Raw genomic sequence first — 26,029 nt, forward strand, 5'->3', positions numbered from 1 at the left:
GGTGGAAAGCAGCTCCTGCTAAAGCAGCCTGAGAAACCTGATAGGGCACGAGTAGGGTAGAGGGCGGCTGGGTTGGAATCTCTGGTCCAGATAAAGGAGCAGGCTTGTTTGGTGGGAGGAAGGCAAAGATGAGTATTCAGTCGGTGTGGCATGAGTCACAGGAGGTAAGAAAATGTGTCGGTTTGTATTAACCTTTAAGGTTCTCAAGAGCTGAGTGGGTAGACTAGGAGCTTGGCAGAAGATAGCCTTGGAGATACAGGTGTTGGCAATTAGGGCAGGTTAGACCGTCGCTCATTCAGAGGATGGAGAAATCTGTCAAGGCGAACAAGGTGCTTGGAGAAATGGAGAGTGTGGTCCTTGTCCTCGAAGAGCTTAGCGTGGCCCTGCAAGTTTTAGCATGTGGCTGTCAACCAGCAATCATGAGGGCTTCCTGTCCCAGAGTCACACAGTGAATACCCTGGGGACTAGGAACCCATGGATCCTGGGTGGGGACAGGGACATGGAGCGATGGTACCTGAGCTAGAAGGTGACACACACGGCCCAACTTCTGCCTCCTGGTAGGTATGATGCTCTGTGTCTGGAAGCTGCCCTGGTGGGCACCTCGTTGGCCGTCAGCTTTAACATGCGGTTTTGTTTCCAAGCACTTTCCCTGGCTTCAGGAATCGTTTTCCCTGGTGGGATTAATTCTCTGTGTGCCGGGAAGCTTCGGTTTGTTCTTTGAACTAGTTGGTGATGAACTGTAAATGCTGCTTATGTTTCGTTCATCCCCGGTGTTGCCCAAGGCTGTCATTCTATGTGGGTGACTATTTCAGGTTTCCCGGTCATGAGCTGAATGTAATGGGGGCAGATAAGGAAGCCACATATAGAACAAAGTACATATTTTTAAAGGTGGGCAGCAGAGGCGTTTTATATATATATGTGTGTGTGTGTGTTAAAAAAAGCCCATATTTTCTGGGCAGCAGAACTAAAGTTTCCAGTAAACATCTCCGCCCTTTTTACTTTACCTTTTAATTTTGTGTTTATGGTCCGTGCTTTGAGATTGCATGCTCTGAGGCCAGCTCTGCCTGAATCCGGTTGAGCAAGCTACCCTTTGCAGCCTGTGGTACAGAGCTCTTGGCATTGCTATAGCCCAGCTGATTAACAGCTCCAGCCGTTTTCCCAGTTCATGGGGAAGAATCAAAATCAAAACCTCAAGGTGGAGGGAGAGGCTGTACATTCGTTGGCTTAGCCCCAGTGATCACCTTTGCTGGCTAAAGGAATATGTAGCTACATATGTAGATACATATGTAGCTCTGACCCAGGCCTGGTTTTTCTGGGTTCCCGTTTTTGCTTCTGTCGGTTGTAGGAACCCCAACCTGTGGTCCTGGGGCCTGTGTTTGAGGATGGGTGTGGTGTTGGCTTGGGCTAAGTGGCTATTGGTTGTTGTTCTTCAGCTCTGAGGGTTAGATAGGGGAAACAGGTGGGTGAGCAGGGACTGGGGGTAGCCCGCCATGGACACAAACCAGTGAAGTGAGAGCTGGGCTGCGCTGGGGCCAGGTGTGCCACCGCAGGTGCGCAAACAGGAGGAAGAAGGAAGCGAGCAAGCAAGGCTGGGGAGAGAAACCCACAGAGGTAGCAGGACCATTCAGGGACCCTGTGTTCAGGGGAGGGGGTGGGGCAGAGATGAGAAGACACCAAGGGCTTGCTGCCTTCCAGGCCACTTTTAGTTTTGACCTGCCAGGAAGACTTTTTTTTTTCAAATGTTGTCTCTGAATGAAGGGGGATGAATGGGAGGGCACCCTTGCTCTTTGTCCCAGCTGGAGGGAGTGGCTGTGTTCTGCAAGAAAGGAACAGCTTCCTGGCTGAGGTGGTGCTCACCTCTGACCTTTGTCAGGGTGACTTTTCTCAAACAGAGCTTGTTCAGTGAGCCCGGAAGGGAGGGCCCCAACACGTGAACCTGTGGAGACCCCGGTGTGAATTGTGCTGCTGGCAGCTTTCTCCAGCAGGGTGAATCTTTTCAGAGCCTACGCGTGGGACTCGGGGACGCGTTGCTGCTTTTACGCTGTTCTAAAGATGCAAGCTGGGAGCCCAGACTTGGAGAGGAACACACTCTGGAAACCCTAAGCCTCACCCTTACCCAGGCTGCTCTCCAGGAGGCCACTGTATGCTTTGTAGTTTTCCAAAGGTGCAATCCGATCCTTTTCTTCCTTTTTTTCTCTATGATCATCTCTGTGATTGGGAACTGGAGGAGCCGGGCTCTCTTCTGACTGGGCTGGTCAGTTGCCCCCACCCTTGGAGGGGTGGGGCTGGACTAGGGCAGCAGTGAGCCTACCTTATGGTGTGCCATACACTGGCCTCTTGCGTCATGTCTTCATGGCCCTGATGGGAGTGGGGCAAGTGTCTTGTTCCTAACTTGTAAGTGAGCAGGGACAGTTTGTACTGAGTGGAGGAGCAGGTTCCATGGCTACTCCCTTCAGGTCTACTTTTCTTTGATGGCGCCATTGCCTTAGAAACGTACCTGATGTGTGTATTCTGTCTTAGAGAACCACAGATTCTCCTTTCACGGCTGTCACTGGACTAGGGGGGGTAGCTCCACTTTCTCGTTTTCATGATGGTCTCTGGCGTCGCCTTCCACATGTGATTCCTTCTTGTCATCTCAGCGGTCCCTGGAAGTAGGTGCTAGAGCAGATGGGGGGGGGGGCAGGGTAGGTGTTTGTCCCTGTCTTGGGGCTTTGGATAAAAGGGTCGTGGTGCAAGCCACTATCAGTAGTTTACTTTGTCCCTTTACTCCTCTGCAGCCACTGAGGGCTGTCCTCTTCTGCATGGCTGACTGTATGCACTCTGCCCATGCAGGAGCCTGGGCAGAGGCAGAGGAGAACGAATGTTAGTGAAGCATCCACCCTGAAGAGATGGCAGCAAGCCCCACAGGGGGGACTTCAGGTCTCCCCCCGGGGAGCAGGGAAGAAACCATGCCTAGTATGGGTGGGGTGGGACGGACACCCAGCTGTGCCGCTAGGTATCTGAGGGCACTGGAGTTAGTCGTGTGCCCCCTTCCACGCTCACCCTCCCTCAGAATCTATGAAGACATCTGTGGTACAGGATGGGCCTTACCCTGTTCATTTCCTTGTTCAGAAATGACTCCAGTTGTGCAGTTAAACTCTGTTGGTGACAGATGGGGAAACTGAGTCCGGGGTGAGGGGTGTACAAGATCAGGCAGTGAATTAATAGGAAAGTCAAAGTTAGGGATAGGTCTTTGACTCCTATGCCTGGTTTTTCATTGCTCAGTTTTTACATAAGGTCCAATGTCAAAAGATTTTTTTCCCCTGGGGCATTTGCTTTCACTCACCCCAGGTAGGGTGAGCACAGATAGACCAAAGGTGAGTCTGTCCAACTCCAGCTTGCTGATCTGGTGAGTTACCAGGATCACTGGCAGGAGTATGGGCCGTCTAGGCAGCCACATCGCCACTGACAAGAGCATCCTAGCGTGAGTGACAGCACCCCAAAGCTGCGTTCCTGGCGCTCCCTGCACAATCTACAGGCAGCTCCATCGAAGAACCCTCTCTCAGCGGTGATTTTTCTGCTTCTGGAACCCGGAGAGGAGCCTTTGCTCATCTTTGTAAGAGGATTGTGAATGTTTTAAGCCTTTCTCTTGTTCCTGGATGTTTGACCCTGGAAGACGTAGCTGCAGAATACTAACTACATTTTCTTGGTAGCTGGCAGTCTAGCCAATGGTCACCTCCCAGAGCAGTCAGAGTCCTGCAGGGTAAAACCAGTTAGCAGCATGGGGTGGGTATATGGGCTGGGAGAGCAGGTAAGGAACTAGCAGTACTGAGCAGTGTTTGCTGCTGCTGCTGGCTTAGAGTCCGATGTGGGCTGGGTTTGTCGAGCCTGGTTTTCTTCTTGTGCTTAATGTCAAGTGTGACCCAGGAGCTGAATGGTTCCACTCAGGACTTTGAAGAAAGATGCACGTTTGCCTGGCAGCCCTCAAGGCTCTCTGCTGCAGGCCTCCTCCTTAAACCCTAGCCCCTAAGCTCCTCTGGCAAATCAGCTGGGGCTGAGGGGGAAGGACCCTTTTTATAGCGGTAGGTCATGCTCCAACGGTATAGTGTCAGAGGGCGTGTCCTCCTCTCACCACTCTGTTGGATCAAGTGTGTCCTCCTCTCACCACTCTGTTGGATCAAGTGTGTGCATGGGTGCGCTTGGATCAGAGGACAGCTTTCCAGAGTCATTTTTCTCCTGCTCCTTCCTTCCTTCCTTCCTTCCTTCCTTCCTTCCTTCCTTCCTTCCTTCCTTCCTTCCTTCCTTCCTTCCTTCCTTCTTTGAGACAGGTCACTCTGTAGTCCCGGCTAGCCTGCCTCAGTTTTCCATGTGTTGGGATTACAAATGTGCACTTCATGCCCAGTTCAGTCTAGCTCCTTCTGGTGTTAATTTATGCCTGTGGGAGAAGAGCTAGAAATCTCTCTCCCGCTTGCTTCCTGGTTCTCTGTACCCTGGCTGGGCTCTGTCACCATGGTTGTTGTCCCCTTCTGGGAAATGAACCGGCTCCTTGCACGTGTGTGCCACAGGTGCTCTGCCACCCAGCCCCTTCCGTTACCCTCACATCCCAGCAAATCACGAGGCACCCTGTCTGCAGGGGCATCCAGACTGCCCTCCAGACCAGAACCTGACCCCGTCTCCAGCTAGAAGGGGTGGGTTCGGGGTCTCAGCTGGTCACCTGCTCTCCCCAGCAGCTAAGGGCCCAGCGTGATACTTGTGTGACCTCTTCAGCAAGTGAGTCACTCACCTCTGGATAACCACCAGGTACTTTCAGGAGAAACCTCTGGTGTCATTGTGGCTGTGGCCATGGTTTCAACAAAATAAGGTGTTTTAAGAATTGAAAGTACAGACCTGGGTTGTCTTTTCTTGTTGTCATGGATTCTTACCTTCCCAGCCTTTTTCTTGCCATCCCTTTTGCTTTGTACTTGGCACCAGTTTCAGATATTAATGATATTTTGGGTAAGAATGCTTTTTATCATTTTGCATCTTTAAATTCTTACTTGCGGTCTTCCAGGCCCCTCCACTTGTATAAGTGTTTCTAGATTGCCGTAACTAGTAGGTAGATTGTGTTATTCGGAGTCTTAACTAGGAAGTGGGAACTGTGCTGTGTACTACCACAAAGGGAATTTAATACGGGACTTTGGCTACACAGGCGAGAAAGGAGCCGAGAGCCAAACAAGGGAGGCAAGGTGACCCAGAGCTCAGTGGGAGGCCACTGCCACCTTTTAGCTGGAAGGACAAAGCTAAGAGGTGTTCCCAGTGCTCAGGGTCAGGTTCACCGTGGGCCTTTCTGGAGATAATGCTAGAAAGGAAGGCCCGGGTCAGAGAAGCCTCTTGACTTCTTTACCCCTCCCCCTCCACGCTTCCACGCAGGGTCCAGAAGGTCAGGGACCAGCCCTGGACAGACAAACAGAGTATAAAGAAATAAGGGAGGGATCAGAGAGCAAATAGAACTAAGGCCGGCTTAAGGTACAGGCCTGAAGTTCTAGGCTCCCCTCCCCCTTTCCCTTGCTTTCCTGTGGTTTTTGAATTTCCATGCTGTTGCATCAGATAGGTGTCCCACAGTTAATCCAACCAGTCCCTGCTGTTTGTGTGGGCAGTTCTCAAAGCATGGTCCCTGGCTAGCATCAGCATCTTGGGGACACTGGCTGGAAAAGCAGCTTCTGGGGTGGAGCCCAGCCACCTGCGTCTTCAGTCCCTCAGGGGATTGTTTGAGAAGCTCAGTTAGAGATGAGGCTGCAGGGTGGAAACCGAAGGTGCTGGTGGTCGGGGCTCTCCCCAGAGCAATGCACTGTGGCCGACAGAATGGTTGCAGAGCCACACACCTCCCAGGTCAAGACTGCCTTTCGGATAGCCTCGGATGGAGTTTATCTTTCCTCTTTTGTCAGCTAAATGTGGCAAACCAGAGGCTGGGGAGATGGTTTAGAGATGGAGAACACAGTGTAACCATGAGGACCGGGGTCGGATCCCAGCAGGGATCTCACAAACTGTGTGTCCTGTCTATATTTATAACCCCAACTCCGAGGGGAGAGAGGCAAGAAAGTGGTTGGGGCTTGTTGGCTTCCAATCTAGTAGAGAAAACACCAGCCTTGGGTTCAGAGAGAGACCCTGCCTCAAAGGAGTAGATGGAGAGTGAGAAGAGGTTAGTCAGCCTCCATGCATGTGCACAGATGCACACACCCACACACATACATGTGTACACACTCATACACACATGCACATAATTTTTAAAGACAGCAAGGATCACACTTGGTGATAGACATGATGCTTCATCTATGCTGGGGTTGCCCAGTGCTGTGTTGAAGGAAGAAGGAAGTATGGTCATAGCGGCTGACCTCCAAGCCATGGGAAGCTGAGCCCATGCTGGGGTGCTCACACATAATTAGGCTGTTCCCCCCCCCCACTTTTGTTGTTAATGTTGTTACTCTGATGCTAATTCCCAAAGTAGGGTTTCCAGGCACCCTTCTCCCTAAGGCATGCTGACAGAGCTTCCAGAACTGCCCTGGCCTTCTCTGTCAGACCTCTGCTCCGTCCCCGTCCTGGCCATGGTGTGGATCAGGAGGGACATTTGACAAGAAACTGCTGTCAACCCCACCCACGACTGGCCCCCACATACTCCTCCTGAGTCTGTGACTAGCCTGGGCATCTCTGTGTACTTCCAGCCTTGCCCAGTGTAGGTGCTCACCAGGGAAGGCCCTGAGCTGACTTCCTCCTCCCCCTCCCCTCCCTCGTGGTCCTGCAGGCCTACCGCTCAAATCCTGTCAAGCAGAGTGTCTTTGACAAGAAACAGCAGAGGCTTCCATGGTGTGGGAGGAAGGATGTGAGCTAGCCCGGTCCCCAGAGGCAGACAAAGGCCACTGTGCTTCTGAGCCATGTGCTGTGTGGCTGCTGCTAAGAAGGGGAAGTGGAACTGTAGATACTCTGCTGACGCGTGCTATATGTTGGGACGATGAGTTTGGCAAGGCCGGTTGGAGCTGGTTCCCCATAGAACGTCAGGAAGCTACTTGTGACTGTCTTCTTGACTCCCACAGCCGCTGGGACCCATGCGAGGCCTGACTAGTACGCAGTGTACGCTTCAGTGAGGCTGGTTAGTGCCTTGCCTGTCCGGAGCCTTCCTCAGTGACTGAGGACCGCACGGCTCAGAGATGGCAAACAGTTCACCTGGGGTGAGTCCGGCAAAGAATCCGGCCCCAGTCACGTTATTTCTGGTCCTCAGCTGTTCAAGCACCTCCCCTACAGTGTTCCAAGCTCTTGCCCATCCGTCCTTTGGCAAAGCTTTGGGCACCAGAACCTTCTGAGGCCGCCTGCACCGTGGCCCATGGGGAATGGGCCTAGAAAATCCAGCCTGAGCCCTGGACAGGCTTGGACTTGCAGCTTCAGACCTTGGCACTTATCTGGGTTGCAGTCGGAGGTGACATTGCGATTAGTGGTGAAGAAGAGACTAACTGGTTCCTGCTCACCCTGCCCCTGGGGTCTGCAGGCCCTGTCCCCTCAGCTGCTGCTCCTACACAAGGTACAGGTATTTACCTGGCTGCCTTCTAAGGCCGACTCAGCACAGAATCCTCACGCTTGGCTCAAAATTGCTGCCCTGCGGAGAGGGCTGTGGCGGGGTGCGGCAGTGCGATAGCGTGGAGTCAGGGGCCTGCTCCAGCAGGTCCTAATGACTCTAAATAACCACGTTAGAAGCAGGGCCTTGAACTTAATAAACACACGTTACTTCTCATGCAGCCGCGACCATCGGGAGCTCATAATTACCCGAGATCTGCCGCACAGGCTACACTAATGCAGGCAGGGAGGTGACTGCATCCCTTATTGCGATCTCAGGGACTCGTGCTTGAACGTTTTATTTAAATCCCAGCAGGTTGTGGCTGCCTCGGTCGGCCACAGCATGTGGACTCAGAGTCACTGTCATTTTCTCTGCAGTTAAGTACATGTGTGTTTTGACCATACGGATAGCCCAAGCCTGAGGTACTGCATGCGGGAGAGGCTTGGTGGCGGGGATGGAGGTGATAGTCACCCTGAAGCTAGCTCTCTGGGAAGGCCATGGGCAAGTCATGTCACTTCTCTGAGGCTATCTTCCCTCCAACAGGTAAGTGTGTTTTAGGGCTGTGATAAGGAAGTTAATGCACACACATTTAGCTTGTATCTGTCACCTTGCTCACAAGCCAGGAAGTAGCTGGTCCCATCCTTCCATCCTTCGCTGATGATTAGATGTGAGTGGACACTTGGCTCACACATCTGTCTGTATTTTAAAGGTATCTATTTTTATGAGTGTCTGCAGAGAGTGTGTGTGTGTGTACCATGTCTATGCCTGGTGCCTGCTGAGGCTAGAAGGGATGTCCTATCTCCTGGAACTGGAGTGCAGATAGCTGTGAGCTGGGAACTAAACCTGGGTCCTTACAGAGCATGCAGTGCACCACTGAGCCAGCATCTCCATGCTCCCCAATGTGACTACTTTAGCTGGGTAGGCGAGCAGGTTACCTGACAGTGTGTCAGCCTCAGCCAGGGTAAAGAAGGCCCATGAGGTCTCCCAGTCCGCAGGTACTGAAGTAGCCAAGCCAGTCCCTTCTCCTATGGCCAAGTCTTTCTCCCCTTTCAGTGTTTGAGGTCTTAGCTAGCATTTCTCAGACTTGGGCCTCTGAGGTGGACAATCTTCTGAGTGTCCAAACTTCTGACACTATGACCTGACCTTGTTGTTTGTAAAGCTTACACCAGGGACAGACACAGTTGAGTTACACACAGAAGTCACGCAAAGAACCTCGCGCCAAGGGCCTCATGTTGCTTTAAGTGAATTCATGTAAGTTTTGGGTTAGGCTTCATAGTTATTACAGGGCACATGCAGGTGTGAGCTGGACACACATACACGCTAGACCAGTCAGTAAAGGGCAGCTGTGAGACTTAGTCTTGTGTGTGTGCTGAGCGTGTGCGTGTGTGGGGGTATGCCGAGGCCAGCATGTGGAGATCAGAGGACAACTTGGTGGGATTGGTTCTCTCTCTCCACCTTGTGGGTCCCAGGGACCAAACTCAGGTTGTCAGTGTCAGAGACAGGCTGCTTTGCCAGCCGGAGAGTGCAACTTTCGTGTGTTCTAGCAGGCGTGACCAGCCGTATGGGCTGTCGTGGGCAGCTGCAGGCCTGCTTGGTTCAGTGCCCTGTGGTCACCATCTTCCACCTCTTCCTGGTGATTATTTTATTTGAATTAATGTTCTGTGAGGGGATGGTCAGTGAGCCGCAGAACCGGGAAGGGAAAGGAACACAAAGTTCTTTCTGCCACATCTCGTGAGCACAGGATTCAGGCAGATGCACAGTGCGGGGGATTGGAGCGGAGTGCTAGGTAAAACGTCACAACTGTGCCTGGACCTGTAGCGCTTAAACCAGAGTTTGTTCTGGAGCGGAAAAGAAAAGACTTCGAGTCACCTCTGGGATACTCGCTGACCTGGCAAGCCTGTCTCCTCCCTCATATTTCTTCCCACCATTAGCCAACAACTTACTCTGAAAGTGAGAGTGAGGAGGAAGAGGAAGGACAGGGCTGCCCTAAGGGCCTTTCCTCACAAGAACTCCCTTCCTGTGGCTCTTCAGGGAACTGTGTTCACTGGCTGATGTGAAGGAGAAAATGGCGAACTAAGGTTGACCCTGGGCAAATGCAGGGGTAAAATATTATTTCTGCATACAGTGATTCTATAGTTACACGCTCATGTAAAATCAACATCACACAAGATCACACGTCCTGGTGAATGGTAAATTGAAAAGGAGAAAAAGCTTTATTTTAGTGTCTTGGGTGGCAGGTTTTCCAGTTTTTTAAATTTTTTTTTTTTTTGAATTTTGTGTGTGTTCGTAGCTTGGAATTCACTATTTTTTGCCCCAGTCTAGCCTGGATCCTTCTGGTGATTCTCCTGCCTCAGCCTCTGAGTGCTGGGATGTTGGGCAGGTGTCACCAGGCCCAGCTCATGGACTCTCTGCTAGGAAACACACAGTGAGGTCCCGGGCTGGTCTTGTGCACACAGGCCCTTGCTGGGTCCTGGCTCTGCTCACAGGTTAGTTGAACTGAAAGACAGCTCGTAGGCAAACGAGCACTGCTGTCCAGTGGTGATGGTGTCCTCACAGCTGAGAATTTCAAAGGTTACCCACGTGCCCTTGGGGAAGGCATTTTGGGGGTATTGTACATTCACTTTCAGGAGCTTTTGCACTGTCTAGTGTGGAAGCCTGGGCAGAAGGAAGCTGAGAACAGCTCTGGTTTGAGTCCCAGCCCCAGCGTGGGCTCCCTGGGTGGGTCACTTCATCAGGACAGGTCTGCTGTTCTGTGGCTTTTAGGAGCGTGGGCCACATGGAGGCCGAATTCCTTGGATCGGATGGCTCCTTCTCTCACTGGTTGCCTATTCTGGGACAGGTCATTGAATTCTCCCGGAGCCTCAGTTTCCCCATCTGTAAAATGAAGACAATGGTAACTGCTGCCTAGTGTGGTGTTGAGGATGAGGTAAGTGCAGGGAAGGGCACCAGGCCCCAGCTGTGGTGTCACAGAAATGCTTGCAGTGGTCATGGAGACGAAGGCTGGGAGGACACAGATCGCACTGGGGTCCCCTCAGAGCCCCAGCTCCGAGCTTTAACTTCAGAGATGGTATCTGTCCTGAGGGATGCAGCCCCAGCCCCCTCAACAGCTCTTCAAGTTGTCCTTTTGCTGTAACAGTTGGGATTTGAAGATCTAGGTCCTCATTCCCTCAGCCTCTGTCCCTGCCAGTCACGTGCCCTTCAGCTGTCCATTCCTCAGGAAAGCCCCTGTTTCTTTATCTGTGAAGAGAAGTGAGGATGGGGTAGGCCCGTCTTCTGGGATGAGGTTTTAGCTGAGATGCTGTGTCGAAATCTGAATGTGAAAGGCTGTGGGGGAATTGGGATGGGGAGAGGGATGAAGAATGAGGTCTGTGGGGGGGAGGAATGGCTTGGATGGTGAAGTGTTCGCCATACCTGATACTGACCTCTGGCATCAACATACATGTGCACACGTGTATGTGGACACCCCCCATATGTGTGCATGTTAATATTCAAAAGTAGTTTTAAAAGCAAAGTATGTAGCCAGGCAGTGGTGGCTCATGCCTTTAATCCCAGCACTTGGGAGCAGAGGCAGGTGGATCTCTGTGAGTTTGAGGCCAGCCTGGTCTACAAGAGCTAATTCCAGGACAGGCACCAAAGCTACAGAGAAACTCTGTCTCGAAAAAACAAAACAAAACAAAACAAAATGTATGAAAATGTCATAATAAAGCCTACTGATGAAAAAAAAAATACCCTGAGTACCAATGCAGGGAACTGTGGTATTTCAAATTATTTGTAGCATCTGTGAGGTGAGGAGGACTAGATCCTGTACCATCCAACTTCCCCTGTCAGGTTAGGAAGGGAGGAAGGGAGGAAGGAAGAGAGAAAGCTGATGGGGTTTGGCTTTGTCCCCTGGCTGGAGCCACAATGGCAGGTTTTGGGGCCTCAGGAAGGGAGCAGCCCTGCGGTTGCATGGCCAGCGTCAGCTGTGGGAAGGGAGAGGCCAGAGTGAGTAGCGGGGGTTTCTTCCTGCTGGCCTCCCAAGCAGGCCTCTTTCTGCCTGGCTCAGGCCCGGCAGCCCAGAGGCAGACCACAGAGTACATTTGAGGCCTCAGTCTCTCATTTCGAGGGTGGGGCAGCGTTTTTCTCCTGCCACAGTGAGCTAATTAAAGAAAACAAGCTTCGGGAGTTGGGAGAACCGGCCACAGAGTGCCGGGGAGGATGGCTGTGGCAGTGAGAGGCCTCGGTAGCCCCCATAGACCAGGTAGAAGTAGGCACCGATGTGTACCCAGGGGGCGGGGGGGGGGGGGACTGTGGGTGTACAGTGGGATAGAGGTGTGCTTGTCTCCGAGAAGACCGGTGTAGAGGGAGTTTAGGCTCTAGGGGGGCTAACATTTTGAAATATTGACAGATGTGGACTTTATGTTCCTCGGGGAAGCTGCACACCACTGCACATTCCCAGCTCCTCTGCTCCAAGGCCCATGTCCTTTCCATTCTCAGTCTTGCCTGGAGAGAGTAGGTGTGACTTCTGAGTTCCTCAGAGTGAACTGGGACCACAAGCCAGAAGTGACTGGAAAGCAGGGGCGAGGACTTGGGGCACGGGTTGCTGATAGATTAGGCACATTCATTGCAGGGAAGGGAAACCCACCCTCAGTTCCTAACTTCCATTGCCGGGGATGAGCTTTTGGCTCACACAGCTGCCTAAGCTGCTGAGACACTGTCTGAGAGAGGCCAGGAAACCCATTCAAAACAAAACAACAACAACAACAAAAATCCTGTTGCCAGCCATTTTGCAAATGAATCAGAGCCCCCTGCCCCCATAGTATTTTTATTTTGGTTAATTTCATGTGCAGTCATGGCTGGCAGAGGGGCCCTGCTGGTCCCTGTATGTTTGTACGTATGGTTGGTATTACACAGGGATGCCTTCTGCCTCGAGTCATACTGGCCGAGAACTGGGAGGAGGGTAAGACTCGTGTGCAGGAAGAGGCTCCATTCACCTGCATGGAGGTTAGGACTTGAACAGGACCCCAGGCGGTGACTTCCAATGAGATGTGATTGCAGGTGGAATATGCCCTGAGATATAATACTGATGCTGGACCAAGCCAATGAACCCTCACCCTCACTTTAATTTTTTCTAGTAATTAGTAGTTCTAAAGTTTGCAGATGATCTACTTACTGACTGAAAAGGATATTTAGGGGCCGGGAATGTGACTTAGTGGGTAGATTGCTTGCCTAGCATGTGTTAAGCCCTGGGCAGCATCCCCAGGGCCATTTAAACCAGGCACATCTCATCCCAGCACTTGGGAGATGGAGGCTGAAGGATCAGAAGTTCAAGGTTGTCTCCATCTACATAATGAGTTTGAGGCCATCCTTGGCTCTGTGAGACTCTATCTCAAAACAAAACATAAACCAAAAACCCAAACATATCCCATAAAATGTTTTCAGTTAAGAAGCAAAGAGCACTTGCTGTATTGTGGTGTACCTTGAAAATGGGCCGAGAAAGAAGCCGGACTCCTCACAGCTGTTATTGAGTGATTCTGTGCACACAGGGTATCCAGGTTTGAAGCAGGTGGATGGTTACACGACCTGAGGTGGAGGCCTGTGGAGTGACTGCTCTGGGCAGGGGTAGTGTGCCTACCCTGCAAGTGCAAACAAGTGGTCATTATTGACAACATTGCAAATGAGCTAAACACCACTTAAACTGTGTATGTTAAAGCTTCAGAAGCCCGGTGGTGGTGCACGCCTTTAATCCCAGCACTCAAGAGGCAGAGGCAGGCAGATCTCTGAGTCTGAGACCAGCCTGGTCTACAGAGCAAGTTCCAGGACAGCCAGAGCTGTTACACAGAGAAACCCTGTCTCAAGTTCCAGAACGTTAGCTTTTTATCTATCATCTCTCTACCCAGACCAAACACATTCCTCTCCTGGTATCCTTCTGATGCCTTGGTTAGTGACAGGTGTGTTGCTAAAGGAAGAAGGGGTTGTGTGTATGTACTGAGTTCTGTTCAGGCCTACCTTTATGAGGAACCAGAGATCAGGGAGGGCTAGTGACTTGCCCAAGGCCAGAGGAAGGTGCTGGAGTTGATCTTTGGGTTCTAGCTTCAGTCTGCACTGGGAATACCACAGGGGGCGAAGTGGAGGTTTTGTTTTTACATTGCTGGGCACATTTGTTATAATTGGTTTATGACTTCCTAGAATGCTGGGGATATTGCCTTTGCCAGTGGAGACTATGCCCTGGATTGGCTCTGGAGATCCTGGCCTGTGTCCGCATGAATGTTCTAGAATAATTCTAGCAGCACTGCTCAGTTTTGGTGCTGAACAAAGGAACTGATTATGTATGAATGTGTGCATAGGCTATAATGGGACATCTCTATGGTCTGCTGTTGCTGCACACGCATGCGCGTGTGTGTGCATGTGTGCAAAGGTACCCATGAAGGCCGGAGATCATCCTCAGATGTCATCTTCAGTTAGTTCTCCACTTTGCTTTTTGGAGGAGACAGACACTTTTACTTGGAACATGCCGATTGCCTAGGCTGGCACCTGCTGAGCTCCAGTTTCTCTTGTCTCTTTCTCAGTATTGCCATCATGACTGCTTGCTACCACGCCCACTTGTTTTCCATGGATCCTGGGGAATTGAACTCAGGTTCTTGTGCTTGCGCAGTCGACTCTTGACTCACCAAACCATTTCCTCAGCCCTGCTCTTTTCTTTTTGACTACAAACATGACAGGAAACAGGCCTTTCTAGGGCCCAGTTACTACTCACTTCTGTGAGACCTCTGTGGCCCTGGTGCAGGGTGGATGAATCTGTTTACAGTAACATGCATGGGAGTCAGTGAACTCTGTTTATGCCACTGTGTCAGGAGAGGACTTCAAACTGAACCAGCCCCGTGTGGCTCTGCCCTCTCAGGAGCAGCTTTGACATGCTGCCCCGGTTGGTGACAATGGCCATAGTTGTGATGGTATCATCTGAAGAGACTGAGCTGGCGTTGAACTGAATGTCTACTTAATCTTTAGAAGAATCAATAGGAGGTTCCAGGATCTCGGAAATTTCATTATTCCAGGGAAGTTTACTGAAGTATGATCCAGGGACAAGGAGTGACAAGGCCGAGCCTTCTTAGCCCTGGCACTTTGAGGACGCTACCTCTCATACCCAAGCCTAGCTGTCTTACTCTGAGGGTGAACAGCATGCCGGCCACACACCTGGAGCTGATGTGAGGTGATGGCCTCGGAAGGCTTTCTTACCTGTGGGATGGTGGAACCGAGGGGGGGATGGGGGAGGTTGTAAGAAGGTCCAGAGTGCCATGATTTATGTCGGTCTTCTCAGGGGAAACTAGACTCGGAGTGCTTGGGATCCATTCTGCCCCTGAGTCCGCAGGGTCTGCGGTGCCTGCTCTGTTGAAGGTAGTAGTGAAAGCTCCTCAGCTCCTTCTTTTCAAGGCTTCCGGATCAATCATATTCTCCCATCCAAGTACTAACCAGGCTGGCCCCTGCTTAGTTATAGCGGATGAACCCGAGATTAGGTGCACTCAGGGTGGTACGGCCAGAGACTGGCTTAGTTGCATTCTCATGGGTCATCTGGGAGGTGATTGTATTGCAAGTGAGTGGCATTGACCTTAGGGTCCTCTAGCTCTGCCATGCTAATCGGTGTGTGTGTGCGCGCACGTGCACATGCGCTGGAGACACGCATTGGAGCTTGTGCCACAAAGAGCCAGGAGAGTAGTGTGAGTCAGAAGGAACCACCGTTTTTTCCCTTTTGAAATGTGTTGTTCACACACTCAGCCACCACACCCTTGCTCAGAAATGTGTGAAAACCACTTACAATATCCAAAGACCGCTCTTTTCAAAGTGAGGCGGCCCAGTCACCCTCTCTAAACCAGTGGGATGTTTGTGGACATTCAGGGCCTTCCTCAGCTGCAGGAATTTGGGGTCTGCCTGGGGTGCTGGTCAGGGCTGGTGCTGACTGGTGGTTGTGGACAGATGCGAGTGGAGAGCGAGCCCTGGAGTCTGTTACACAAGTGTGAATCTGGGTTTCTCCACGGCCTTGGTTGGTCCAGAGCAGGGACAGATGGAAGTGGCTGGGAGGACCTGAACTTAACCTGTTCCCAGCCTGATACAGAGGCCCCTAGCACTGTCTAGATCTGTCACTCCTTCCAGGACTCACCCTGGTCGTCGCCCCCCCCCCACGCCCCGCCCTGGGCATGTTCTGTGCACCTGCAGGCACATTCATTACCCTTCACGTCTCTCAGGCTGCATCCCGGTCCTGTCTGCACCCTTCTTTACTTCTTTCGTACCCAGAATGGTTCCATCCCCTTTGCCTTGGTTACCCCCAGCTCTCTCTGGCCACCTTTCCTTTCTCAGAATGTCTGCTGAGTCACTTCCTGCCTGGGGCACAGAGGTCCGTAAGTATTTTTTGAATGTATTAACTTGGCCCTTCTCCACGAAGGTAGCTTGCCCGTGTGTCATTCATCCGCCCAGTTCTGACGGCTGGCCTCCTCCGTTCAGGAGCCCTGTCTCGGCCTGCTCCGCTCTCCACTCCCTGCCTCCCTCCCACGACTCAGGGAAGTCCAGGTTGCTGTGGCTAGGAAACAGGGCTGGGGATGGGAGAGAGTCTGAGGAAACAGCAGAGCCTTGTGCAGATGTGAGTTAGGGTTCCAGCTGTCTGTACCTGTGACCTGACCTGGGGTTGGTGATGGCTTAGGGTACCCAGAACAAGTGGAACAAGTGGGAGCCTGGGGGTGCTACTGGCCCAGGAATAGGAACTCAGAAGTCCATTCCCTGCTGGGGGCTTCCATCTCAGCAGCTCACCTGGGATGCTGGTGGCTTTTGCACTGTCTGTGCGTGGAGGCCCAGTGTCTGTTCTTCACTCCTGTGTGGTTTTCCTAGGCATCTATTCGACATCGCTAGGCCAGAGCCAAGCTGACAATGAGAGTTTTTGTTACCTGATAATCCCTCTGGGGAGGCTGTGGCACCCTGTCACTTCCAGTAACCAATGTGAGGGGCCGCAGTGTACGTACCCCTTTCTTTGTGTCTAGCTTGTACCTGGACCTCAGTAAATCCTCAGTGTGGGCTGATCAGTGAGGCCTTGTGCTGTGTTTCAGGTGTGAGTAGCTTCACCTTTGCCAAGGTGTTGACATTCAGGCTGTTGGAGGTGACTGTACAGAAGGGAGACAGACCTGGAGGAAGGAAGGGGGCCAGGGCCAGGGCCAGGGCTGAGCTGTGTGTAACAGGCCCTGCTTTTCAAAGAGCCTGGCCTGCTGGGTTTGTTGTGGCAATGTTCAAAGGCAGGAAAGTAGATAAGATCCGACTTCAGACTGCTCGCCCCCACCCTCCCCCGCCTCTAACAGCCCACAGTGTCACCCAGGGCGGGCAGGCAGGGCAGGCGTGGGTATTGCTGCTAGCACAGTGCGTGGTACTTCCTTGTTCTGGGAGAGTTTGGTGAATGAATGAGCTCATGGTTTCCCATTCTCGTGGGAGTGGGCAGGTGCCTGTGTGCACACTGAGTGACAGCACCCTTGGGGAGGTGAGGCGTGCTAACCATTATGCCTCATCAGAGAAGAAGAGAGGGTCCTGTTGGGTGAGGCGGGGCGTACCTGTAATTCCAGCCCTTGAGGATCCTGAATTCCAAGTCAGAGTAAGACCCTTGTCTCAAACCAGACCAAACTAAAACAAAACCAAATCAAGCCTGGTGGTTCATGACTGTAATACCAGCACCTGGGAGACTGAGGCAGGAGGATTGCTTTGAGTTCATAGTTCAAAGCTAGCTTGAGATATATAATCTGGAAAGCCAACCAATGGGACAAACAAAGGCTTGTCTTTTGATGTGTCTTCAGTGGGTCATGCCACCCATCCTGGGTCCCGGTTCAGAAGTATGCGGACCTCTTACCCTCTGTTTCTACAGGGGACACTTCTCCATTGCGCAGACACTGTGAGCATCCATGTGCACTGTGGGCAGTGTCCTCCCGCCAACCATTTTCCCATTAATCCCGTTCGTCATGGCAGGTGGCGGAGGGCAGATGACTTTGGCGAGGGATCTGGCACAAGTGGCCAGGTTTATACTGGATCACTGTACTCCTGCTATCTCGCTTTCTTGTTTCCTCGATGGTCATTGTCACACCAGAAAGTACTTCCTCCACGGGCGTCACCCACCCTCTTCCCTTCTCAGAGACCAAATGAACTTGTAACCCCTATCATGTGACAGAACCTGTTTCTGTCAGAGTTGGGATTTGCTGTGAGCACTCCTGGGAGGAGCCTTGGGGCCCAGCATTAGACACGAACCCCTACTTTCCAGGCGCAGGAAGGATAGACGGGTGGCCAACTGCGAAACAAACTTTGCAGAACTTCTGGTCTTGCTTCAGGGTGATGCTGCTCTAGGGCTTCAGTGTGGAAACCGAGTTACCCTCCTGATCAAGGGGGCGTGGTCTGTCAGGGGCCTCTGCCAACTTGGACCTTATCGCCAGGACTGCAAAGGAAGAGTCCCGACCTGGATTTTTGCCTCTGTTTTGCTGAGTGACATTAAGAAAGACACTTGGTTTCCCTGAGTCTCTGCTCCTTAGAAAACCAGAAGGTTGGCCGAGGTGCTCTGCCATGGCTGCCAGCTGCCTTGAGTGAGCTGCCCCTGTCCTGTGGAAGGGACTTCAGGTAGAGGGGTAATGAGATCATGGCATCCCCCGGCTGGGGCACAGCGAGTCTGGGATGCTGAGAAGTGGCTGGTGTAGGGGGTGAGGGAAGTTCTTTGGTAGCCAATGGGATTGCTGCCTTTATTGCATCCCAGAAGCTCATTCCTTTCCTTCAGGTCTTACCAGAGCTTGCAGTTGCAGACCTGAAGGGTTGTTTCCTGTCTTTCCTCCCCTGGGAACAATCAGTATTCACAGGCACAGATCATATGTGTAGGATGCTTACCCTGCTGTAACAGGTTCCTTGGGTCTTTGTCCCCTCCTCCCCATTGATCAGACACTAAGCCTGCCTCTTTCTGGCTTCCTTTCCCCTGGCATCAAAACTTTATCAGTCCCCATCTCAGTCTTTTGCAAGGTGACACTTCATCTCATTACCTAATTCACACTGCGGTGTTAATGGTGCTAATGACATAGTGTTTATTACCCCAGGGGATGCATAATGATGGTATCAGAACAGATCGCTCCTCTGGGCTTTAAAACCCTTCAGGGGTTTCTCCGGTGGGTCAAGTCAGCCCTTTCTCCAGAAGCTTGGTTTCCATGGCCCCAGCGAGGGTTCTGTAAGCCTTAGTCACCTCCTCCCCCTTGCCCCGTGCCCAGTGCAGCGCCTGGTGTGTTTACCATGTGGATTTAAGAGGAACAGGTTATGGTGACTCAGATTCTCACTGAGCTCCCTCAGAGTAGCCAGATGGCCTTTGCGCCAGATGCCAGATGCATGACAAAGCGGTGGGAAAGGTAGGCACAGTGGCTCTGATGGGCCAGGAGAGGGGCGTGCCATCTGGGTGGAGGGTGCTGGTCTTTTAGACTCTCGAATACAGAGGCGTGCTGGCCTACCAACCTAGTCACATGGTCTATGTACTCTGTCCTTTTGCTGAAGATGAGATAGGGGACCTCTGGTTTCCCAGGTGCCAGAGGAAGGGGCATGGTGTCCTCTGCACACTTGCTTTCCCTGAAGCCCTCAGGTCATGGCCTCCATGTCCCTGATGGCGAGCCACCTCTGAGCACTGCTAGGGCATGTCAGCGACCGGTTCACACCACTGATGACTGTCCTTTCTACATGAGGAAGCCTCTTCTATGCCTTGTCATCCTGCCCCCGCCATGCCCCAGTTGTTCTGAGCAGGGTTTCATATGGTTCAGGCTAGCCTTAAACCAAATATAAAATCAAGGTTAACTTTGAATTTCTGATCCTCCTGCCTCCACCTCTCAAGTGCTGGGGATACAGGCACGCTCTATTTTGTTCAGTTCATATGCTGCTGGGGGTCAAACCCAGGGGTTTGCACATGGTAAGCAAGCAACTGAGGCACATCCCATCTCTTGGGGTGATCTCTGTAAAGGACTTGTTCAGCCCTTCCCAGCCCAGACCCTATCCCTTGGCTTCTGGCCCTGCGCGCTGTATCTGTGTCTGTGTCAACTGTCACTTGACCTGACCCTTGGTGGCCCTGATGAATGACTTTCCACCCAGACTCAAATTCCGATTTTCTGTAAGTCTGGGGGGTGAATGATGTCAAGGACCTTCTAAGAGAGGTCTGTAAAAACTGACAAAGCTCAAAATAGCCACTGTGTCCAAAGGGGCCAAGAACACTTCTCTATGGATGCTGAACCCTGCTCCCCCGACACCCCTTCTAGCCTGTTCTCACCTCCGCTTTGTGGTGAGCAGCCTGGAGTACCACTCAGCCAGCTGCCTCCAAAATGCCCCTCCTTGGTTCCAGCAGGGGACCGGATGTCCTCCACTCTGCTGTCACCACTTAGCATCCTGCCTCTGTGTCCCCTCTGTCTACCAGCACGCCTGGATCTTGGCATGTACCACAGTGTATTAAAATAATGCGTGTGGTCTTTCTTCTTAGTCCCAGACAGGAAGTCCTTCACAGGCTGGACGTGGTAGACTGACCTCTGTGTGGGAGGCTGGCCCAGGTCAGCCATTCCTGTCTCTCATCTAGATCTCGGGGAGGTCCCTGCCCTCTGCAAGCTCTGTTTCTCATGAGGCTCTGGTTCTAAAATCCAGTGTTTGAGCTCTTGTGTCCTGTTTTGTGGTCAGTGACTTCATAGGATGACAAAGATAGTCAGGCTTCAGTTGGAGAAAGAAAACTGGAATTATGGAGATGCGAGTGACCCTGAGGTTGAGAAAAACCCATGCTAAGGGGAAAAGAACTTAATAAATACCACATAGACCAAGGCACTGCCTTCTGTACGCTTACACGCTTACACGTGTGTGCTTGCCAGAAAACTCCAGTGGTCCCTGGTGTCTGTCTCCCTAGTGCTGGATTTAAAGGCTCTAATTGCCACACCTGGCTTTTTATGTAGTTGCTGGGGATTGAACTCAGGACCTCACGATTGTGTGGCAGGCGCCTTACCAGCAGAGCCATCTCCCCAGCCCTGCACAGCACTTTGGAAACTGACTTCTGAGATCTCTGGGTTGGCTGGTCCCATCCTCAGCAAGGGGACTGATTTCTTGTTCACCTTCAAGGCGTCTGCTCAAGAAGAATAGCTGGGTGATTGTTTGTTGAAGGAAAGGCGGGTGCATGTCATTTGGGAGACTTGACTGCTTGGCTGTTAGAACTTTCCCGAGCCTTTTTTACGGGTAAGACACGATTTCCATTGTGAATTCTTTGCACGTGGGGACTGATTTTCCTGTTGGAGGCTTGCCTGGAGGGGGAAAAAAAACTGTTTTGTGGTAGCAGTTTTGAAAAATGGAGTCATTTTATTCCAATGGAAGCTGGGTGACCTAGGGCAAGTGCCTGGGACCCCTGACCCTTATCTGTAAAGTGGGTGGAGGCAGGGTCAGCCCCAGGGACTTCTGGCAGCCTTGGGCTCTTGAGTACGTGAAGTCTCCTCATCTCTTTCCTGGGACTCTGACCTCTGGTCAGAGTGGTGGAGGGGGGAGAGGAAGGGGCAGGTACACAGGGCCGGGATCCTCTGCAGTAGGTAGAATGCCTTTGCATGGGTGAGAAAATGAAGCCGGGAGCTACGGGATAATTAAAACATGTACACAAAGAAGGACAGGGAAGAGGAGGAAAGAAAAAAACCATGCTTCATGGACAGGATGAGTAAAAGTCAATGGACTGAGAAAACCCAGCTCTGAACTTCGCATGACCCTGCGTGCTGCCTGCAGTTGCGACATCAAATGCCCCTTGAGTACTCTCAGCCGCTCAGTGATGTCAGCAGGCCGTGGCCCCACAGGAAGCAGGGCTGCCATCAGCGTGGCTCAACACGGCCGGCTCCTCCTCCACACATGAAACCACAGCTCTGGCAGGGCAGTCAGAGGGGGACCCATCTCAGCTTCTTGGAAAACAAGCTGTCACTCATCCGTTCATCCCTTAGTGTGGTGTTCATGCTCGCAAGAGCAGCCCTAGAAGAACCGTTCCCTTACGGGGTTCCCTGTGGGGTGTTGGTACCATGGGCTTCTGCTTTTCTGAGTCTAGGTCTTGCTATCCAACCCAGGTTGGCCTCAAACTCATGACCCTTATGTCACAGGTGTGGACCTGAGTTCATATACGTCAAACCCATCCATGTACAGACAGATGCAATGTTCACATATAATCAAAGTGAAATTAGAGGTGGAGCCAGACAGAACAGTCCCTGCAAACTCACAGGCCAGGTAGCCTGGCATAGGCAGCACCAAACAACAAAAGACCATCTCAAACAAGGCACCTGCACTCAGGGTGCCGTCTGACCTCTGGACGATTACCTTGGCACACATGTGCCTGCGTTCAAATGAACATGTACACACGTGCACACAAGGTTTTAAAAAATGACAGCTTTACTGACATACCCCACCTCCCAGAAAAACGCTCTCAGAGCGTGGCGTTCATGTGCTAATGAGTCTGTACAAACCACCAGCGTGGATGATTCTAGAGCATTTTATCACCACAGAAAGAACGCTTACCCCCGAAGATGCCCCCACCCCTGTCCTTGGCTTTGGGAACTTCATCTTCTTTCTGTGGCTTTGCCATTTCTGAATGGTGTATATAGATGGACTTCAGCAATATGTGCTCTTTCTGGCCGGCTTCTTTGTTGTAGCATGCTGCAGCAGGCCTCACCAGCCCTTCGACCTTTTATATGCCTAAATAGTTCTCTGGGACATAGAGAGAGCACCTTTGATTTGTCCGTTCTGCAGTCTGAGTTGGTTTTTCTCTTTTGGCTTTAATGAATAAGGCTGTAATGATCATGTGTCTAGCTTTTTTTTTCTTTTTTAATGTGTTCTCATTTATCCTCAGAAGATACCAAGTAGTGGACTGACGGGATCTTTTGTTACTCGGCATTTACATTTTTTTTTGTGCCATCAGGATTGTGTGAGAGTTTCAGTCTCTCCAGACTCGCTGGCACTTGCTGTTGTCTGTCTCTTATTTTAGCCAGCCTAGTGTGTGTGTGAGGTCGAATCCTATAGCCGTTCTCATCTGCATTTCCTGATGGCTGAAGTGCTGGGCAATTCTCACTGCTGCCCACTTTAAATGGGTCTGTCTGTTGATGCTCCGGAGCCCTGTGTGTTCGGGGCCCTGTGTCTATCCATCATTTCCCTTCATTTTGTGGATTTTCTCTTCCAGTTCCCTGGTAAGCTTTGACACACAGAGATTTGGATAAAATGAAGATAAAATTGTTTTCACATTTCTAGCCATGCTCTTGGGAGCACAAGTCGCCAAGATTCGTTCCCCAGAGGTTTCTGACTCAGCTCTTACATCTTAGCCTTGTCCCTGTGTAATGTGCCGTGCCAGAACTCGGCTTCTTTCTGAAAAGTGTCTATTTAGTTGCTCAGGTGCTTGAGGAAGATGATTCTTTGCCCACTCAATTATCTTGGCCCCTGGGTTGAAAGTCAGTTGACAGCAAATGCTGGAGTTGATTTCTGGACACTCAGGTACCTCAGTGATCCACAGCCTCCACCAGTCTCAATAATTGTAGCTTCATAGTACTGATCAACTTTAAAATATATGTGTATGCATGTATATGTATGTTTTACACACACACACACACACACACACACCCCTCCTGTGTGGTGTGTATATATATATATATATGTATGTATATGTATATATCTAGCTAGCTATCTACTTTTTTCTCTCTCTATATATAACTTTTTTACTTTGGTGTATTCATGTATGTGCAGCATTTTATTTCATTGTTTTGCCGTGTGGCGTGTGTGTATGTGTGTACGTATGTGAGAGCATACACATGGAGGCTAGAGCAAGACACTGAGTCTCTCTCTCTTTCCCTCTCTTTAAACTGGGATCGCACTGTTTCTGCCTCAGTGGCCGGCCAGCCAGTGAACTCCTCGAATCCACCTGTCTCTGCCAGTGCTGGGGTTCCAGGTGAGCCCATGGCCATGCCTAGCTTTTGGTTTTCTGGGGTACTGGGGATTCAAATTCAGGTCTTCATAATTGAGCAACAAGTGCTCTCCCAAATCCCTAAGTATGTTTTCTTAACCTACCTGTTCCAGATACACAAAAATTGCCAAAACTCTTTAAAAATGTAGTATGTGTATATGTGTGTTTATATAAATATATGTATACACACATACACACATATATAGTGTAGTCAAAGGAAGGAGAGAACTAGGGAGAAAAGGTGACACCCGAGAAGTTAGCACTCAGTGCTACAGTAATGTTTCGTGGGATTATTGGAGAAGGTCCTTACATTTGGCTTTGAGCTTCCTAGTAGCCAAAGGTAAAATGGAAATGTGACTTGTGATTAGTTATACATACCTGTTCAGAATTTTAGAAAAGGTTTCCCTCTAGGGAGGAATCAGATGATTCAAGAGTTCTCCTGTAGATCTGGACTCAGACCTTCTTAAACACCGATTGCTATGTTTTTCTTAGCTCTACCCCTCTAGATTGACAGCTCTGGGACCCTATCTTATTTCCCGCATGTGCCCCATATTGCTTAGGACAGGGCACAGAACAACCTAAGCATTTAGCGTAGGGAGGTGGCTCAAGACAGTGCTTTGCCACAGGTGAGGACTTGAGCCAGGTCCCCAGAACAGCGTTCAGCCGAGACTGGACACACATCTGTCATCCCAGCATTTCTGCGGTGACCGTGAAGGCAGACTCAAGCATCCCTCGATGCTTGTAGGGCAGCTGAATGAGCAGTGGCCAACAGCACAAGACCCTGTCTCAAGGAAGGTGGAAGGTGAGCGCCACACTCGAGGCTGTCCCCTGAGCTGTACACATGCACAGTGGTATATATATGCCCTCACTCACACCAACATGCATAAGCGCACATATACAAGCATACAAATACATGAACCCAAGTACACACATAGACACAAATGCTAAAAAGTACCTCATACAAGCACATACACAAACATACAACTCCACACAGATACACATAATAAAAAAAAGTATCTTTCCTAAATTCTACAGTTTAGACAGATACCTCTCTATCTGTTTCCGTCTTCAGGTGGAGGCTAACTGAGACCAGTTGGGACCAGTTGGAGGTACAAGTGGCAACCTTGCCTTTCCTTGCGCTTTAGTGACTTCTTACCTTGAGCAGTGGGCACACTGTCAGCTGGGTGTGTGCGCCTTTGTCCTGGGACAGTGGTGACTTGCTCTGCCTGTCTGTCGCCCCCCCCCCCCTGCACTGGAGGGTCATCAGTGTGGCTCTTTGCCATGCTTTGCTCTTTCCCTACCTTATGGAAAAAGCCAGCGTGTGTGAGGGAGGTCCTGGCCCAAGCTAGCCAACTTCTCATGGATTTGGGGCTACTGCCACCTCTGGTTGTGCTTGGCACGGGCATGGCACTTGGCTGAGAGGCCACCCAGACAGGCCTCCGGGGGGCAGGGAACAAGCAGCCTTTAACTCACTACATCTGTCATCGTGGGTGGCCCAGTCCCCAGTAAACAGGGCTTCGCTGTTTCTCAGTAGCATCTTCTTTTCATCCTTAGGAGATAGGATGATAGATCTTTAGCGGGGCTTGGGGGCGTATCATTATTTCACCATTGTCAATTGAGGAAATGGATAGAATGTGGGTCTGTCACAGGGCTAGTGACATGAAGAAAAGTGTGACCTCAGTAAAGAATCTAACTTTGAGTCTTTTGGTTGGAATCCATGGACTCATTGGCTGGCCTCTTTTTTTTTTTAAACAACAACAAAAAACAAACAAGAAATCCTAGTCTGTCATGTACCCCAGGCTAGCCATGAACTTAAAATATAGCTGAGGATGACCTTGAAATCCTGATCCTCCTGCCTTTACCTCCCAAGTGCTAGAATGGCAGGCAGCACACCATGGCCCCTGCCCTGGCTTGTGTTCCTGGGACAGATCCCAGGGCTTTGTGCCAACTAACTGAGCTGTGTCCTGTGAGGAGCCAGAATTCGTCCTTGCTGGGGACTTTAGGATGGGTAGGTAGAGTCTCTTCCATGTTTGAGGCTGTTGACCAAAGCTGCCCCCATGTGGGGCCTGACACGTTCTGCTGGCAGAGTCTCATAATAACTCCACAGCTGGTGACTGCGCGCTCACACCCATTTCCGTGGAGCCTGGCCATAGCCCTGTGTAAAAGGCAGAGCAGGTGTCATTAACCCCTGTCCCCACAGGGAGTCCATTGTCAAGGGCCATGCAGGAAGCTGTCCTGGGCCTGTGCTCTTGTCTCGGTCCTTCACTGAGCATGGGTGTGAGGTAACAACGGCAAGTCTGGGCTTCCTGGAACCCTGACGAATGCCCGTAGGACACCTTAGCTCGGTGTCACTCAGAGGACGCAACTGTAGGAAAGTCACCCATTCTCCCACGCAAGTCACGTCTCGCCCACAGGTTTCGCTGTGTCTCTCCAGCACTGAGTGGTGTTCTCAGAACAGGGGTCCGAGAGGAAAGTCACACGGTACACACAGCCTTGCTTCTTACAGAAAT

At 51.2% G+C, this 26,029-nt stretch overlaps 1 protein-coding gene across 3 annotated transcripts in view; it reads left to right on the forward strand.

The window, feature by feature from the left end:
- Smad3 (SMAD family member 3) overlaps positions 1-26,029 on the forward strand; it is a 109,226-nt gene that overhangs the window by 21,025 nt on the left and 62,172 nt on the right. The window contains exon 1 of one of the 3 annotated variants that reach the window (XM_075965554.1): positions 1,993-2,164. The exons of the other annotated variants lie outside the window; for them this stretch is intronic. The gene's annotated coding sequence lies outside the window, so the exon portion shown is untranslated. Of the gene's footprint in view, positions 1-1,992; positions 2,165-26,029 lie in introns of those variants that run through there. 3 annotated transcript variants of the gene reach the window in all.

The sequence above is a fragment of the Microtus pennsylvanicus genome, chromosome 3 (genome assembly GCF_037038515.1).
Source record: "Microtus pennsylvanicus isolate mMicPen1 chromosome 3, mMicPen1.hap1, whole genome shotgun sequence".
Taxonomy (NCBI): Eukaryota; Metazoa; Chordata; class Mammalia; order Rodentia; family Cricetidae; genus Microtus; species Microtus pennsylvanicus.